The following is a 19,356-nucleotide window of genomic DNA, read 5'->3' on the forward strand; positions in this document are numbered from 1 at the left end:
ACGTGTTGTTTTAAAAAGATGCTGTCAGAAGAAAGATACAAACAAAACAACACATGTTATTGAAGGGCAGCTGCTATTATCTGGACTATTAGCAAATGGAAAAAACTATTAAAGCAGAAACAGTGTTAGAAATCTAATTCACTTTTCAGCATTAATGCTATTTACTGCTTCACTCTTCTCTTAAGTTGGAACAGAGAAAACGGACTAATCAATTTTCTGTCCTAGTCCTAGCACAATTTCTTAGCCGTGCCTGAAAGAGTGTGGTTTTGGACTGTATACTCAGAGCTTACAAAGTAGGCAGACATGGTCTCAACAGACAAAAGCAGTTGTAAGGGATGGAGGAAGTTTAGAAGAATGTTGACAACAATATCAGGCTTAGTTAATTTCATCATTTCTGGGGATCATTTAAACTATAATTTATAATTAATTTTTTATTTTCCAGTTTCACTTAGAGTGTCCTAATATGTTCAGGACTCTGGTGTGCTCAAAACTGTTCCCAGAAGAAAACGTACTCCCTCCCATTCAGTAGCATATAGCTAGATAAGATAGCTAATGAATTTGTGAAACCAAACGCCACACCTCTCCCTAACTCCTTTTCATAAAGTTCTCATGTCCCATCAAGGCTCCTAAAGAAATTCTGCGGCACAGACAAAACCCAGCTCCTGAATCCTATTACTTTAGATAAAATCTTACTGCTTACACTCCCTGTCAACTTTAACATCTGTGGACCTTTTGAATGTAGGGGACTATGTAAAAGGAAGAGGTAACACGACTTCTGGGGCACAAAGAGGACAAAAACATAAATTAAAATAAGGATTTCAAATTTTACTGACTCTTTAGTTTTAAAGTTTGGAAATGCTTCTGCTGAACTTCAGTTTGTGTAAAATCATGAGTGTTTGAAGCATAGGATAAGCACTTTAAATGCAAGCCAAAGGAAAGCAATATACTCACAGTACTATTTCCATTTAAACTGCTTAGCCACACACTTGCAGACATGAAACAATTCCGCCGAGGTCCTTCTGCACTCAGGAAATTCTTCCTGGGTCACTGACCATCATTTAAAGGGCACATCTCAGCCCAGTGTCCAGCGTGAATTTTTCAAATTAGCCTTCAATTGCTGCCTCTGCAGTACACATGATTGTGCTCAAAAACCCTGAGCTTTTCAGAAAGGCCCCTATACCCGTTTAACAACCAAAAAACAATACAAGAATATACACTTACTATATTTCACATGCTGTGCTACCACAAACAGGCCCTATAAAAGTGAGACACCAGCTCCCTTAAAGACTTTTTATTAGGCTTGCATGCCTTTCCAAGAGAGCTGCTGTGATTCAGCCCAAGTGACGGGGGCCTGGTGCAGGAATGACTGTAATCCCTTGGCCTCTATTAGATCTAGAAGGTCAGAAGAAATGATGCCTTCTGTCCTCAAATGCCTCTGCGTCCTTAATATTGAGGTAGGCATGGGAGAGCCTTTTGCAAAGGTTGGTTCAGATAAACATCCTAACAGCATGGTAGTGTTGGCTTAACCCCAAAGCTATGTCAGCTGTTTCTACTGTCCTGAGACCTTTGTGTATCAGGGATGTGAAAGTCCTGCCAACATCAGAGGCATCTACTACAGAGTCTGCCTTGCCATCCCTCCTTGAAACTCACCTTTGCAGTGACACTTCCAAACCACTCAACACCCACGAGGCAGCTGGTGTGCTATCACTGCAACTTCCCAACCAAATCATAATCCGCTCTCTATTACCTTGCTCTCCCTCCATCTGTTTGCTGTGGCCTCTCTCAGGTGTTCACATCTCTGAGCGGTTCGGGTCAAGGACCATCTTTCCATTTTGCATGTGGTAAGCACTAAGTTCTTTAGGTCTTTTACCTTCAAATAGCACCTTCTCCTTTCAGGGCAATGCACACTGTAATGAATCACCAAAAACGGTCCTGAGGACTAGCCCAGCTGTGAAGGACTGGAGTAGCCTGTGTCAGCCTCAAACACCTTCAGGTTTCCCACTTCTCACTTGTTGCTCACAGCACAGCAGGGATGCTGCAGTGGCTCCAGAGCAGTTTCACGGGCAGCCCCCAACCAGAAACACGACACGTGCCTTGCAGACAAAGAGAGAAAACTGTCCGTCCTCCTGCACCATGCCCTTGCCCTTGGTCCCTTTGGACACTGCTTCCATCAGCTCAGTGCTGTCAGGACTGTAATCTTTGGGTTTGTGTCAGGGGCGAGTGGAAATTCCATCAAGTAACTAATGTGGATATAAAAATAACTTTACTTGCATTTCCCCCCCCCCGCTAAAAACAACAGCAGCAACAAAATGTACTACTTTCTTATTTCAGTGCCAGATATCTGATAACCTGCAGCACCAGCATTAAGTCTCTGTTTTGCTTTTTCTTTTTCTTTTAATTAAAACATAACAAACCAAAACAATCTTCTTTGGTCATCCATGATTTAAAAAAAAAAAAGAAAAAGGAAAACAAACAAAAAATTAGTTGGGAAGTTACATTGGGAAGGTTATAATATCCTGTTCCAGTACACTTAAAGCTTCATTTTATCCAGAGAAGTAAGTTAAATAAGGTATAATTATTCTATTTACTTTAGAAATATCAAGTGATGGCTTGAATCAGACCTTAAGAGGGCACCATCTTCCCCCAAAGTGCTTAAACTGGTATCCCCTCCCCTGCTCTACATCTGGTCAGCTCTGTTTGCCCACTGCAGAACAGATACCTTTTTCCACTACTTCACTTACCTAATTTGATCCTAACCTCTCCAGAGCAGAATCCATCTCCTACATACTTGAACTCGATCTACCTCCATAGATCTACCTCCATGAAAAAGTTTGGTGTTCCCAGATTTTTGCTGGTGTCCCATGCAGGGTTTTATGACTGTTGAAGTCAAGGCATACTCATGTTCTTTTATGGCATTGTAAGATACTGAAGCAATGGGTTGCAATGGGATCTAATTTGACTCTGTGGGAAGTCCTGTCTGTTTACTCCTTTATTGGCCTTGAATATTGTGCACGTAGAGGCCCAGATTTAGGAAACAGTGGTAAGTACCTGAGCAGATTCTTCCCTCTTCAGCATTTAAGCATATCCTTAGCTGGACGTACAGCATGTGTTTCAATGTTGTCTGAAATAGGGTTGATTTCCCAAACTAGTGCTGCAATTTTTAGGCCAGACTGATACTGCCAGTGTAACTTTGATTTTCTTCTTTCTCCTAAATCCTTTGTTTTACTGTCACTGTCTATAAAAAGAAAGGCTTGAAAAGCAACCTTAAAAATACATAGAGTCTCTCTCCTTTCGTTTCCATTTTCGGTGTCATGGTCTTTAAACCAGCCTGGTGACTTTGAGTTTCCTGACGCTATTCCTGCTTTCCAAACCCGGGCTTCGGACATATTGCCTGGAAAAGTGAGCAACAGCCTGGGTTTTTGTGGCAGCGTTGCCAGCGAGCCGTTTGGTAGCACACTTAAATCAGCCACAAACCAGCCGGCCCAGCCTGTAAGGGAACGCGCTGGGCTGCTGAAACTCTTCTCCCGAGCGGGCATAAAATTGAGTCGTGTCCACTTGAGGGTAGGAATACTGCAGGGTCTTTTTCACAAGCATGCCCCAGTGATCGGGAACAAATTCTTTCCTTTCAGCCTGTCCCCCTGGTTTCTATGCACTGGGTTATGTCTGTATAAATATTCTAGGGACCTGGGACTTGGGGGCTGAGGTAAGGTGGAGGAAGCCAAAGAAAATACATTTTAACTAGCAAGGACAGTCGCTTCTCCTCTTTCTGTCACCTTGTGGGCTTTTGCAATAGAAGAGATATTTTATTTGTATTTAATAAAGCCCAGCGGTAGAGCTGCTTATGAATCAAGCCGCATCATGCATGGAGCTAGAAAAAATATATATTGGGATTTTCTAGCTCGCTAGAGTTATTAATCTGGCTCAAAGCCTGCAGTAGGATTTAATATATTAAGTGAAATTGCAGGCCTTTGCCCCTGTCTTTTCGCTAAGACAACAACATACATACGCCATATTAGATTCCATTTTTTGTACATTTCAGATAAGGAGTGGATTAAATAATGAATGAGATTCCCATTAGCTTGAAATTTTGCTTATTTCAGGCAACCTTCTCCCCCCCCCCCTTTTTTTTTTTAATCAAAATGACTCCATGGTGGAATATTTTTGCATTGATTTGAAGGGATTTTTTTAAGAGCTTATTAAATTTGCATTTACACATCTGACAATATTTTTTTTGTCCCAGACACTGAACACTGCATTTAAAGAAAAAAAAAAAAAAAAAGAAAAAAATGAAAAGATAAAGAGAAACCCACCCTGCTTTCATCTTGAGTTTTGTGAAATATTTCTCTGACAGAGTGTGTAAAGATTGGAAGAAGTTTGGGATTCCCCATTACTTGAAAAAGTCAAGTGAAAGACTCCAATGTGCCTTTGGTGGACATCAGATGAGGGTCACTGTAATTGAAACAAGAGATAGAAGACACCAGTGCTTCCCATTCTATGCACTCCTATCAGATTTGAAAGGGATTGTCCCTTGCAAAGCACATTCTGGTATTCTCACCAGAATAGTGGCATTCTCACCTCAGGCCCCCAGGTCCTCAGCTACTGGCTTTCCACCACCCTACTAAGAAGATGTCTTTTCTTGGGCTGGTATTAGAAAATGCCTGTTAATTTCAGTGAGCACTAATATAGAATTGCGTATTGAATTAATCCCAGATTGGAAAGCAGAGATGCTGGCTTCAATTTCTTTACCAACTAAGTGGCAAGTTTTCCCATGTTATTCTGACTACAAACCGCTACCATGAGAAGACAACCACATCTTGTGCTTGAGCTGCCTAGGAAAATGTTCTACCAATCTGTTTTTCTTTGGAAATGCCAGCAATAGATGACCAACAATTGGCTTACACAACACTAGACCAGGCAACATGGTCAAGGTCTAGTCAAGTTGCTGTTAGGATAAAAAGTCAGTTATGCTTAGACAAGGATTTTTCCTCATCTCTACTTCTCATGTTGGAGGGAGAAGTTTCCCATCTCTGCACTAAGCCTTTTCTCAAATAGCAAGATAGGGTAGAAAGCAATCCTTCCCTATTACCCAGAAACATTGGATGCAGGAATCCGCTTGCCACCATTTGCCCTTCCTTGCTATCAAAACACTATATAATTATTTATCATCGTTATCTTACTCCTAAAAAAATTCTCTTGACATTCCACTGAAAATTCCCTTTGCTCAATTTCCTACTACAACTTCTAGTAAATCTCCCTTTGTACCATCATAAGCAGTTCATCTCCTGCCTTGGAATTTACATCCTTGCAAGTATATGGAGATAAATATCACCTTCCCTTCCTTCCCCTCCCCTCAGTCATCCCTTAACCAAGCTACATGTATTTCGTTCTTTTAATCTCTCCTCATAAGTCAACTCTTCACAGGCCCTGCATCATTTTTGTGGCTCTTGTCTGAACTCCCTCCAATTTGGCCGCATCTCACTGGTGAGAAGACGCCAAAATGGAAAAAATGGGACGAGCCACTTTCCGCTATGTTTATTGCAAACTTGCTACCGACACTGGGCAAGGATCCCTCCGTAGCCCATGGGGCAGGTATCATGGAGGCTGGTTTCTCCATTATGATATTCTGCTGACAGAAAATGATGCTCTGAAACTTCACGTGAAAATAAAGTTGTCCTAGCTTCATAGCAGCCATGGATATATTCTTTTTTTCTCTCCCATTACTTTTTTCTGTTTTCTGTGTTAATAATCAAATGGTAACTGAGAATGTATTTTCATCAACACCTGACTCAATGAACACAAGGTGACCCAGTGTACGGAATAGGAACTAATGACCGTGCTGTCTTAAAGACCAGCCACACCTAGGCTCTGTTCTTCCCTTCTCCCTTTAAATTCCCTTTTGGTCCAGGACCGTGCAACCCAGCGACAAAGGAAAAGGTCCTCAGTGACTGCATTTCTCTGCATTTTAGGGCGTTGGAGGCTTGGTTCACTAGAGCAGATAAAGCACTGAGATCCCCAGCCAGGCGTGCAAATCCTTTCTTAGCTATTGGGATATACTGGCTTTTGTACGGCTTCTTAAAGCACAAATGCAGTCAGCACAGTAATGACCTACCACCCAACACATAATTGTATATTTTTACCATTTCAACGTCCTCAAAATCTTCCTTTTGAATCAGAAAATCTCTGTGCTGGGTGCTGGACAGGCAAGACATAAAGCAAAAAGCCATCTGCCACCCCCTCCACACACACACTTAAACTCTGTTTCAGCTCAGTGCCAATAAATAGCAGAGGTATGCAAAAGGACAGTTTTGGTCAGCCTGAAAATCAGTGATTTCCACATGGTGGCAGCTGACTATGGTTACTGGAATTTTATTTACAGCAGTATGAAAGCTTTTTAATTGTGCAGGAAGTAAAACACCAAAGGACTCCTCCCCTCTATCCCGTATTTGCAGCAGAAAGATTTAGTTTGCAAATCTGTCCTGTAACAGATCCTTTGCACTTTTATTTTTCCACCAAAAGATATACTGGTTATTTACAAACACAATTAAATGTGGAGAGGAGGGACTGTAAATTGCAGGGACTCAAGAGGAAGGTCTACCAGCCAGGCCCAAATTTAAAAGCTGGATTCAATGAGTATAAAGTGTGGCAGTCCCCATGCAGCTTAGTGAACAACCACTTTGCAGAAACGGGGAGAACAGAGTGAAAAGCCTGAAAAGTTGGGGAAAGTCAGGACACCTGGGTTCTTTTCGTGTCTCAGTCACTGTGTGATAATATTAAGTCATTTTTCGTCTTTGGGACTCAACTCTTCTGCCTTTAAAAAGCCAGATCTTCCATCCATAGAAATTTTGGGAGGTCAATCACATGTATAAGAGAGGGTCGGGAGAAAGGAAAATGAAAGACCTATGTTTCTTTGCCTCTCTCTCTTCCTGATTGGCACAAATGGCCCCCATATAGGCGTTCAGATCCATTCAGAAACACATGCCACAACACAAGGGATGGTTTATTTCTTTAGCTGGGTTAAATTTTCCCCTGATAGGGAAGGCCAGGTCACTTTGGGGTCTGCCTGTTTCTGCTATCTTCCAGGGAGTCATCGTGGGCTTACACACACAGTTGATGCTACTCTTTAGATTGGAAATTCTCACACATTTCCACTGATGCCCTCCTTAGCTGTGGTCCCAAAATGTGTCCTTTGGGAACTGCTGCTCCAGCATTTGTGTCAGGGTGGATAAAAACCCTCCATATTACAACAGCCAGCGGAGATGCCCACTGTGCACTGTGCTCCCTTAGAGTCCCAAGGCTCACTCCACTAATGGGCGCTGCCCGGTCCTCTTGAGGAGGCCAACTGTTTAAAAAAAAAAACCATGGCATGATTTGGAAATAAAACTGACAGCGACTGCTGGATTAACATCTATTAGCCTGAACCAGAGAGACTGTCAGTCTGGGCAAGGCATTCCTCAGGTGGCAGCTGCAGTAGCTGAAGTCTGTCGTTCTTAACGATAGCTCAGTAGCAGCAGCAGCAGTTCAGAAATCTAAATCTTCTGATGGATCCACTGGACTGCTGGATTCTAATTATCCATCAATTAGATATGTCTGGTCCTGCCTTGCAGCTGAGCAGACGTTCTTTCAAGATCCTTTCCAACTACTGCACTGTACTAGGATTTTCTTGATAATGATTATCTGTGATGTAAAGCTGATGTATAGAGCAAGAAGGGATGGACAGACAGAAAAAAATGATTTCAATTTGCGTGAGAGGTGGGATAAAGGTCAGTGAAACCAACAAAGTAAGGGGAAGCTCTTTCCTTTTACAGATTTTGAGCAAACAGCTTCCCTGTGTTTCTTCCTCCTTTTCTTGCAGAAAAGAGACCCCTCTGTAAAACTCAGAGGCAGCAGAAGTCTTTTGTAAGAAAGCAGGAAACGAATGATAAATATAGCTTAAAAGCAAAGGAGCTGAGCTGGCAACTACTAAGAGATTGTTCAAAAACTGCTATTCACCCAAAAGAAAGGGATGGGAGGAGGGTGAGAGTGGGTGAAGGGGAATCCACTGAAATGAAGACAAATAGACAAAAGCAACTGTCATCTGCTTTCATTCTGTGTTCATGATAAGCTCCTGTTTCAAACTCCAGTGTCCGACACTACTGGTTTGGTTTTCCCTGTAACCCCAGAAAAAGTACTATTGTCAAAATCCTCTCTGCCCCTGCACCACAGCCTTGCTGGAACGTCCCACTCACCATGGGCAAGCTGTGTTTGAATGGGACAAGAACAGTTGTGGCTTCTCTGACATGCTCTGGGGGAGCTCTGGGCTGCCACCTCTGTGTCTGGACCCCTCACTGTCCCTCAGCACATGTCCCAGCAGCTACATCAAGCTGCCTTGCATGGTATCTGGAGAAAGCAAGGAAAGGACAGGGAGACGGAAGAGGTTTACTCCATACTGTTCTCTCCTTTTCCCCCACCACCTTCATGGGCAGCTGTGGAAAAAAAGATATCCTACTGAATGCTCGGCCATCCCATGGGTAAAGCAGTTATCCAGACTCCAGAACCTTAATGGGGAAAATCATCTCTCCTGCTCCTGCCTGCAAGGATGCACTTTTTGTGCTCTGGATGTTGACACCAGAGAGAACACTAGATCCATTGTAGTCAAACAGAAGTTGTTGCTCAGAACGAGAGAAATGGAGATGAGCCAGCCTCTATTTTTCCTATCAGACATCTGACCAACACAGATCCTCATAGCAGGTATATCTATTCATCCTAGAAAGAAGAGAAAATTGTTCATATTAGGTCATACAATCTGTGCTGTCTGGTACAGGGTTTATTATCCTTCCTTCATCTTGTCCAGGCAATATCTGCACTTTTCACACCAGCACTGTGTTCTGAATGGTAAGATGAAGTATGCTGCACCACAGGAACAAAAGTCATCCTGATAACAAATGGTACCTAGAAAAGCTGTGGGCTGGGACCACTGGATTTCAAGGGAGGCATCAGTTCAAACCTTATAGGGTTCCGTGACCACCGTCCTGCACAGAGGTGACACAATGGGCAGAAACTTTCCTTTGAGTGATGCACATTCTCTCAGGGTCCCACTGAGCAGTTACTTGGTAGTTCCTCATCACCGTGTGCAGAAAGTGGTAAGTCACTTTCACTGAGTTCTTATCAAAACAATTTAATCTTGAATTTGGAAAGAAAAATACATCTTCATATATTTAGCCACAACACTGATAGAGGAGACTCTAAACAAAGTAAAAGTTTGCGGGGGGGGGGGGGGGTTTGTTGGTTTGTTTGTTTGGTTTGTTTAGTTGTGGTTTTTTTTTGAAAAGGCAAGATCAGAAGTTCACCATAGACTTCTTCCAGGAGGTTCTTGCAACCTTCCTTGTCTCAGTTTCCCTACTCACACACTAGGGCAGTAACAATTTCCACTCTCTCCATGAAATCCCAGCAGCCTCAGTACTTTTAAAACTACAGTTACCTAAGGAAACGTGCTACTGTTATCATCAAGTTGTATATTTTTGCCTTTCTTAAGCAAAATACTCCGTATTTTCCAAATACTTTGAGATTTTCATGTAGCTCTATGGTACTGAAATATTTTATGATGTGAGAATACCTTTTTACCAAGTTTTTGTTGCTTTTACAAACAAAAGACTGTGTGGAACCACAGACAGAATAAATCAGCAAAACCCTGCTGATGTAGCCGTTGCAATAATCAAATTATTATGTACCAGGAACACTTCACCCTTTGGATCTAATCACTGCAGTTGTCTCTTCTCCTGCTTCACTTTTGTTTTAAACACACCTTTACAGGTCCTGCAGGGACCCTGCTTGCTGTCTCCCTGGCGGAAAGTTGTCCTGCTTTTATGAAGTGTGAAAGCAGCTTCTTTCCCTGTACTCTTCTCTATTATTTGAAGCTAAGCCCCTGGGAGAACACACGGCTTTTCAGATAAGACCCAAAGGAAAGTATGTCACCAGGAGAAAAATTTTTGCATACTTCAAAATACCCTATGACATTATTTTTAATCTCTGCAATAGGGTTAATGGCCTCCCACTTGAATTCAAGGTTCCAATGCCCATTTATAAAGGTCATCATAAACTGCCACAGTTATCAGTTTTTCAACCCACAGCAGCTTTGTCAGTCTGCCCATGGTTCCTGCCCAATGAATCCTGGTTCAAGCTTCAATCCTTGCCTAAGTAGCATTCAGAATACCCAAAAAATGAGGATGAAATAATCAAAACAGCAGTGCTGGACACAACTAATTATTCCTCAAGCCCAGCACCTATTTCAGACAGTAATCAGGAGATGTTTATGGATGAAGGATAAGAAAGAGCACAAGTCAATCCCTCCTAGCCAGAGCCTCTTATCCTCTGGATATCAGCAATTATGGAAATTTATGAGAAACAGGTTATGTGGGTGATCATATCTGAGAGTCACCACTGATTCCTTCTCTGGAAATTCGCCTACTAACAATTTGCCTAGTACTTTTTTATTAGTATAATACTTACTGTATTAATATAATATACTTATTTATTATTGCCTATTATTTATTTATTTATTTAAACCTCCCACTCCAGGAATAATTTTTGATCTTCACAATGTCCTGCAACAACTAGTTCCACATTTTGATTATTGCTTAGGGAAGATTTTTTCTTTTCAACAGAGCAACTTCCGCCCCATATTTAGATCTTCATTTCTTTACTCCAGACTACCACAAAGTGGCCGCTTTGCTGGAGCCTAGCTAACTTTTCCTCTCTTTGCCTCAATGCACTCAGCACTGACTGTACATATCCTGGGTCTTTCAATGATACTGGTATCTTTCAGGGACATGGCATTTTTCTAAGCTAAGTGGCATAACTTCCATGTACTGTGAAAGCTTTGGAAGTAATGATTGCTTTCGCAAAGTATGAAACCAAACTAATGAAGCTTGGCTTGCTACAGATTTGTATCTTAGGCCTCCCATGCTCTCCCATCTTAATAATCCAGCCTGTTCCATAAGTTCCACTACGTCCAAAAGACTGTGAGCTCTATAGCTAACCATGCGTGCCAGTTGCGTTGGCTGGTGTGTGGGTGCAGATTGGGCAGCTGCTGCCCTGGCTGAACTCTGCCCACCACCTTCTCAGCAGGGAAACGCATTTATATCCATTTTATCTGCCAAATTTTGGACAACTTGTGGAATTGCAATTATCATCAAAACCTTCAGAGTTTTCTAAATTGTGGTTGACCAATCAATAGGTTCAAAAATACCATGGGGGAGTATAGGCAGAAATGGGGGTAACGCGGAAGCACGTGAACAAGCACATGAGGTTTGACTGTGTGACTGAATAAGTTGTGTTTTCTTTGGAAACAAGGCCAAAACCATAGCTCAAATCCAAGCAAAATGAAGGTTTGCCTCACTCCATTCCTCCCACTAGACAGCTCCAATTGGAGCCAGTCTGTTTACCGAAAGCACTCGTGTGTTACAGGCTACTGCAGTTGGGCAAGTGAGAGCAGGAGGCAGCAGAGCCTTTTCTGCAGCCTGGGGTGAGCCTCTCATATGTGGTCTCGCTGAGGAGCAAATCCTTCCTCTCCCTTACGTGTCTGGTGTATCAGATGCCTCCTCTCTCTACACCCACTGACATTTCCTCCTGAAGAGGAAGAGCAGAGATGAAACTCCAATGACGGCGCATTTCCTTATCATGCAGGTCCATTTAGAGTGGGCAGGGAAAGGACATATCCCTTTCCAATGTTCCCAACTACTGAGGATTCCCTATCAGTGTATTTCCATTTTTAATTCTTTGAGTGGGTCGATATTTGGGTGGGTCAGTAGGGAAAAGAAGGGTGTGAAGAATTTAATCCTGTCTGTTTGCCAAAAAGCAACACAAAATCTGCTCCAAACAGAAACAGACATATTTGAAAGAAAAATGAGAGAGAAAGAAAGTAAAGAAGGCTTGGGCTGTGTAGGGGGGTGGGAAATCTTTTTCACAGATACTACTGATGTTCAAGTTGAAAGGACTGCAAGAAAAGAAAGTCACCATCAAGAATGAAGACTTCAAGCTAGGATACTGAGTGGTCTCAGCTCCCACCATGCCAATGCCAGGATCGCACAACTTGTCCTTCTTTGAGTTCTGCTATTTGATTCATTTCTTCAGAGTCTAAACATGAAAGCAATAAAAGCCGTTGATTAGGGTGGCAATGATGAGTCAGGAGGATCCTTCTCCTCTAACACTGAGCTTGACTATTATAAGGAAAGCAGTATTATCTCAACAGTGGATCTGTCTGTACCTCAAATCTTTTTGCCTCATTTCCTGCTACAGGTTTAAAGCAGCAGCTTGCATCCTTTACATGTCTCCTCCGCTTGCAAAATTACCACCAGAATCAGCAGGTCCCTTTTCAGATGATCTTTGTTTCTTCCCTTCTTCCTCTCAGTCTTTCTTATCCCCTCTATCAGAAAGTGTAAAACAATGGCCCTTTAGGTCAAAATCTTTTGTTTAAATCTCTGAAAGATGAGACTCAAAATGGATTTTAAAAAGGTCAGAGATCTAAGCCTCCAATTCTCTGTGAACATGAAAAGCCTGAATCTGCTCTAAGACTCCACTGAGCAGAAAGACATGGGGATGGGAAAAAATTTACAGGGAACTGCTGTTTCTGAATCTGGTTTATCATTTTCCCCCTCTTCCCAACCTACCACCTCCAAAAAGTGGCCACAGCATCTTCCCTCTGCAATTCACAAAAATCAATAATGAACAGGGAAATCTGTATTCTTCCTCTCCATGTTGCACTGCCCTTTTTCTGTAATGGCAACACAGAATACCCCACTGAGGTGTCTGTCCTTAAAGACAAATAAAGCTAGAGGGAAGGGGAGAGGGAAAGAGAAAAAAAAAATACACACTGAAAAAGATAGGGAAAAAAAAAAGAAGCTGGAATCATCCAACAGGGAACATATTTCACAAGCTTTAAAGTGTTCAAATCACAACTGTACCTGATTACCACGAAGTACATCACTCACTTTAGAACCAAATTTACCCACACAAACTTGGTGTTCTTTCCCTGTTTATTACTGTAAGTTATTGCCCTCCAAAGTGCTGACTCATGAAACTCAGCTTATGGAAAACGTTCTATGTGTTAAGGCAGCAAATCCTCACACCATCTCTGCTGCTGCTGTTCATGTCTCTCCTACTACAAGTGTCAGCCAGGACATAAAGCAAGGGATTTGGTACTCCTGTTTTCTTATTCTTGCTTCTAACATTAATGATTTAAGTGATATTGGGCATGATACTCTAAATTAGACTGCCCCTTTATCTACCCAGTTGTCTATAAAATGAGAAATGAGTGCCCTAATCTCAAAAAACAAGCATTAGGACATACTGAAATGCTTCCCTTAAAAACTATAAGCTTTTTATATTTTTTTTCTCGATTTTAAGATTGTACAGATTAGAAATTTATTTCTAGAAAAGATGTGAATTGGAAACTCAGCTTCATATATAATCATGTTTCTAGGAGGTGAGGCTTTATGGGAGGCCCAAATATCTTCAGGCAGGTGAAAAACATATACAGAATCAGAGAGGAGAACAGGAAGAAACAGCAAATCTGAAAGCCTTTCCTCAACAGAGGAGTCAGTTCTCAACAGTTAATGTTATCAAAAGTGCTTTGGAAGAATCTCAGGAGAAAGGTGTAAAAAAAGTGTACAATGGTTGTTATTTGCTTTCTGAAAGCTAAATATCACATATTAAAGGCCAGAAATTCACAAGTCCAGAAGGGTTTAGGTACCAAGAGGGTATCTCTTCCAGCCAAGCCCAGACAGACTAGAACAGGGAAGACTTACTATTTACATCTACTTTACAATTAAGCAACAGTACAAACATAATATTACAGCTTCCCTTAGCTCAGTGCTAAAGCTCCTGGTCCCAATCCTGCATGGGCCTCCTGTACATACTTAACTTGGTTTTCATTGAGTTCAAAGGGATTACTCATGCATGTAATGTTATTCATACGAGTGAGTGCTCACTGGATCCAGGGGGGGAAAAAGCAATGCTTTTCAAAGATTCAGAATATTCAGCAGCCTTTATTATTAATTATCACTCTGATTTACTTTTCATTTAATATCATGCTGCATTTCTTCTTCATATTTTATAAACACACACGCAGAGATCAGCATCTGCTGTTGTGGATTTCAGCGGGAGCAAACCCAATGAACTACCACGAGAAAGACTCTTCTCGGTTTTCGTTCTGGAGGAACAAAACCCAGGAAGCCCTACAAATCACACCTGAGAGAGACCTTCTGCGTGAGTTTTAGTCACTAGAGGTCTGGATGGGAAATGGATTTTCCTATGTACTCAGATAAAAAAAAAGAAAGACTGAAAAAACAGCACTTTAATTGCATTCAGTCTATGGGAAACATCAATTTTCCATTGAAAATCAAAATATTTTTTTTTTGCCAGAACTTGATTTGCTTCTCCACCTTTCCCTTTTAATTTATCAATACTAAATCACTACTTTCAGGGGAAAAAAATAATCTTTTAATAAAAACTAGCTAGATCAAATACCTAGTTACTCCCAAATACGGCTTTAATAGAACAGTTTTACTAATCCTTATTTAAACACAATTTATGAACAATTCTCTGCTTCCTTTTTGAGGCCCTCTTCTCACCTTTTCCGAATGATACCTTTTCTGGTGGGAAGCTGGAAAAATCAGACCTACCTCTCTTACATTGCATGGGTGCTCTCTTTTTTCTCAAGCTTGCCGCATTGCTCTGCCACAGATGATCTATGGTCTCACACAGCTTAGCAATGGTAGCACACGTTATTTTTTTTGGGGGGGGGGCAAGGGGTACTGTCTGTAATGGATATTCTCAAATGAGCCTTGTTTCAGAAATATGGGAAAATGTCATTTACAGTGACAAACTTGCCTGGTGACACAGCCAGGCTGAGGATCCTACACCCCTTTGTCAGCACTCGTAAAGTGCTGGTGAGATGGGCCATCTACAATCTACAAGGAGTGGGTCTTCCCTGTGGACAAGTCATTGGGGTTACTGCCTCTTCCCAGTGTAGAATGCGGACAGATATTCCCACACACACTTTATACAAACTCGGCTGGACAAATCGGGTCCTCCACAGGAAAGATCACCATGTTTCTGCACTGAAAGCTTTCCCCTAGGAGACCCTCTCACTTTCCACTGACCATACAGGGAAAGCAGGGACCTGTAACACCAGGCTATACAAGCACTCCTTCCTGATCCTCCCCCGAAAGGTGAAGCAATCTGCCCGGTTACGCAGTAAGTCAGTGGAAGCCTACATCTTCCGGGTCCCATGCTAGTGCCTTCTCCACAGCTTTATGCTCTTCCCTTTGTTTTAGCTGATGCCCTCTAAACTGACAAGACCAACTTCCAGAGCCCTTCTGGCCCCGTCTGTCATCCCAGCTGAAAGAAACTCCATTCAGGCTGTCCAACTTGGGCCAGCCCGAGCAAGTGGAGCTCACAGATGGTTAAATGCATTTGACATTTCACTGCAGGGCCTGCAGCAGAAATCCTTGCCTGCTGTAGCTGGAGCCCTGGATAGTAGCGAATCAAGGCTCATGGCTCCAACGCTGTGTGTGCACACTCTGCTGTGAGTTAATATTATTGGCTCGCCCCTCAATCATGCCTTTTCCAGCTAGCTGCTCCTGTCAAAGCACATCTCATTAGGCCTGAAGGCTCAATGAAATGGAAATTCATGTTTAAATTTAAAAACAACATATTGACCCTGGGAGCCAGTGATGTCTACATTTTTAATAACTTACTGAGAATAAAAGGAGTGCATGTGTACGGAGGAAGGGGGAGGGCTGGGCAGCAGGAGAAAGAGGGAATGAGCGGATAGGGCAAATAGCCAGCCAAGGACTCTGGTCCTCTCCGCTTCCCTCCAGCTTCATTCTCACTTTATTTGTCCCTCTTGCTGTGTGGAAAAGAGCTCAGGCTTCACTTAAAGGGACCTCATAGCCTCAGCAGCAGAGCATGTCCTTATAAATCTTATACTATATACTTATACCATAATCTTATACTAAAACAATTAGGGAGGGAGAAGAGCATTGTCTGATGCAGCCTGGACACATACATACCCATCCACAGGCATGTGCACACACACATCTGAACCCTGGTCCCTAAGCACCGAGCATCCCAGTGAGATGCATTTTGCTTGTAGAGAGAAGCAGCGCGCTGAAGAGCACGAGCAAACACGGAGCCTTTTGGAGGAGTATGTGAAGACAGCCGTGCTGCATGTGACTTGCCTTGTGGCACCAACCCCAGCCCCCTACACCTCGTCATTCCCAGACAGAGAGACAGGCACAGCTCCCTTGCTCCTTCCACCATGCTGGTTGGGTAACCCGAGGGGGAGGCACAGACAGCATGTCTTCTCCTCTGTGATTACAGAAGGAGTGATGCTCATTCTGCTGGGCTTCAGTGTTCTCTGCTAGCACCCAGGGAGCCAGGGAAGGGGAGGCGAAGGTGGGAGGTCCTCTTAATGTGTGATCACTGTAGACCCCATGGAATTGCTTTTTTTTGAAAGCAAGCAATCTGACAACGTCATCTTGGCTGGCATCCAGCTTGGGAAATCACATGATGCATGGATAAACCCGCTCTGGCTGCTGCGTCTCCAGATGGAGACGGGTCGCTGCGCTGCTGCACAGTAGCAAGAGGCTCCTTGTGCAAACTGCACCTCAGCAGGAGGTGAAAATCAAGACTACTCATTTTTTGGGGGAACATGGAAAAGAGACATTTGCAACAAGCTTTGAGATCTTTGGATGGAACTGCTAATCAAGGAGCAAAATTTGCCTGTCTAAAAAGGGAGAACTGAAATCAGTTTCAAAGAGCTCAGTTGTTTCTCCTGTGCTCCTTTCACTTTCTCAGCATGGTATTCCTAAAGTACTGAGAGTCCTCTGGTGATGCCTCTGGTCTGCAGCTCAGCCCTAGTCATCTGTCTAGTTCAGAAGGACATTGTTGTCTGTGTACCAGGAACCTGAACAAAACAGGACTGAAGACTGCCTGACCTACGTTACTGTTCAAAAATGTCCACTGCAACTCAAACTAAGCTCTAAACATTGTAGGCATGTGAATTCCTCAGGTTTTCCTCATTTTAACATGACATCTCCCGTGCTCTATAGCTTATTCTTCTGTTGTCCTGCAAATTATCCTCCTATCCTTTCTTTTAGACTGTTTACCATTAGCCCTTGGTTCCACATGGCCTTTCCTGTCTTCCTTCTTTGCAATCTTTACTAGTTTGATGATTTCCCAAGCATTTTTCATTCTGACACTGATGGGTTTTGTTTCATACTGTTGTCATTTTCCAGATGTATTCAAAGACTGTTCAAAGAGTTTAAGGCCAAATTTCTCTATCTCGCCTCCTTGACATCACACACCACAATTTCCCCTCACTTACTGAACACTTTGCTCTTGGCTAAAGCATCTTTTCTAGGAAGGCATCCAAATCTTGATTTGAAAACCTGAGGCAATGAAAAATTCACCAATTTGAAGTTGTGACAAAGTTCAATTACACTCACTGATCACAAAAAAAGCATACCTTACTTATCATTTTTGTCTGGCTTCCATACACAGGTGTTAGTTCTTGGTGTCACTTTCCCAGATAAGCTAGAAAAATGTTGTTGTTCATGTCATCTAAGTTATGACACTCTTAAGCACTTTTCATCTTCTGCAGACCTGCTCCGTCTGCCTCACCTTCTCCTTTGTGGCTCACTGAGTGATTTTCCATCCCCAGCACCCTTTTCCTGATGTCCCAGATATCACCACAAGCCCTCACTTGCTGTCCCTCATCACCCAGGTGCACTGGCGATGTGTGGTTTACATCTATAAAGACCTATGGCGTCCATTCAGACTGGTGTGCAGGGGCTGTGAATCCTCTTTGTAGGCCAAATAGCAGATACCTCTGAGCCCCTTCAGACAAGAGCCTACACATCTTACCAAAAAGCTACAGAACTCCTTCTGCATCCCACCTAACTCTGAGGCCTCACGTGCAGTCAGGAGGGGGCAGAAAATCTGCAGGGGTCACATGTGAATGCCATTAAATAGCCTTTAGGTTTCTATTTTATTTATTAATTAAGCTAGATGAGGAGTGCAAAAAGGGATGGAGGTACTTTGTTTCTCAATTTGTGTCTATTATCTATTGAAATTTGACATAATGTCTCCACAGTTCCCCTTAATATTCCGCTGTATATAGAATGTGACTAGCTCCACCATCTAATGTGACAGCTTAGGAAGATTAAAAAGAAAAGCTAAACTAGCAGTAGTTGGAGATGAGGAAAAGTAGCACATTTATGAATAATTTCAGTTGAATTCTAACAACATTGCATTCCCTGGACAGGACACATTTATTATCTTATTCACCATGACTACTGCAACATTAGTGATTTGTTACTGAATCAATTATTAATTCATATGAGTGAATAAGGCTCTGTCACTTAACTCTTCAGCTGGCCGTGCCCGTTATATACTGATTGCGATTTTTAACTCTATTTTCTCTCCCCTTCAATCATTCTCCTTATCTTTATCCTCCCTGCGCATCCATAGTGAAACAAAATGATGCTTTCCATTTCAGAAATCCATTTGACAGCAGCCGCTTGTTTTCCTTTTAATTGTGAGTCTCTCCCCTGCAAAGCTCCTCTTTTGACACACCAGCTTTGTACCCAAATGGCCAAGGAGACAGTCTCAGAATCTGCTTGGATAAGACCCAATCTATGAAAAACTGGTTAAAAAGATCAGTCAAATAAAGACATTTTCCCTCAAAAGCTTCTTAGGTTCCCACCAGTGAAGCTGCAGGAGCAAGACTTTAAATTTGACTTTGAGATCTTCTGTCACTAGAATATAAAGCATGCTACAACAAAACATGTAGATGGCAGGTTTTATTCTCCAACAGAGAGATACAGGAACAGGTGAACTCATGGACTCAGGGCCATCAACCAAAGCAGAAGCAAAGATACAAGTGATACCCACACCATCCAACCTCACGCTTGCAGCTAGTACACGTCTGTCTGTCAGCTGGTTAGAGAACCAGGCAACACATTTGAAAAGCTGGATTGTAATCAAGGCTCCGTCACTGATTTACTGCCATGGGCAGTGATGGTCACATGTGAATTTTGTCACCCCACTGCCTTTGGAAAAAAAAAAAAATACACACACTAGAAAGAAAAGGGAACATACTAAAATCTTCACGATATCCATTACAAGCAATTGAAATGACAGTCATTACTTACTCCTTGTCATGTGCAAAGCACAGCCTACCTATCAATGGTCATTAGGCAGAAGGTAAAAACAATCATTTTAACAGTAACTACTGGCAATGAAATATATTGTGATTGAGCTTTAAGCTGTGCTTAAACCTTATGTGTACAGTGACAGAAAAATGCAAGCTACTTA

The 19,356-nt window shown here is 42.3% G+C and overlaps 1 protein-coding gene across 38 annotated transcripts in view; it reads right to left on the minus strand.

The window, feature by feature from the left end:
* CELF4 (CUGBP Elav-like family member 4) overlaps positions 1 to 19,356 on the minus strand; it is a 687,335-nt gene that overhangs the window by 502,096 nt on the left and 165,883 nt on the right. The gene's annotated exons all lie outside the window — the stretch shown is intronic.

The sequence above is a fragment of the Rissa tridactyla genome, chromosome Z (genome assembly GCF_028500815.1).
Source record: "Rissa tridactyla isolate bRisTri1 chromosome Z, bRisTri1.patW.cur.20221130, whole genome shotgun sequence".
NCBI lineage: Eukaryota > Metazoa > Chordata > Aves > Charadriiformes > Laridae > Rissa > Rissa tridactyla.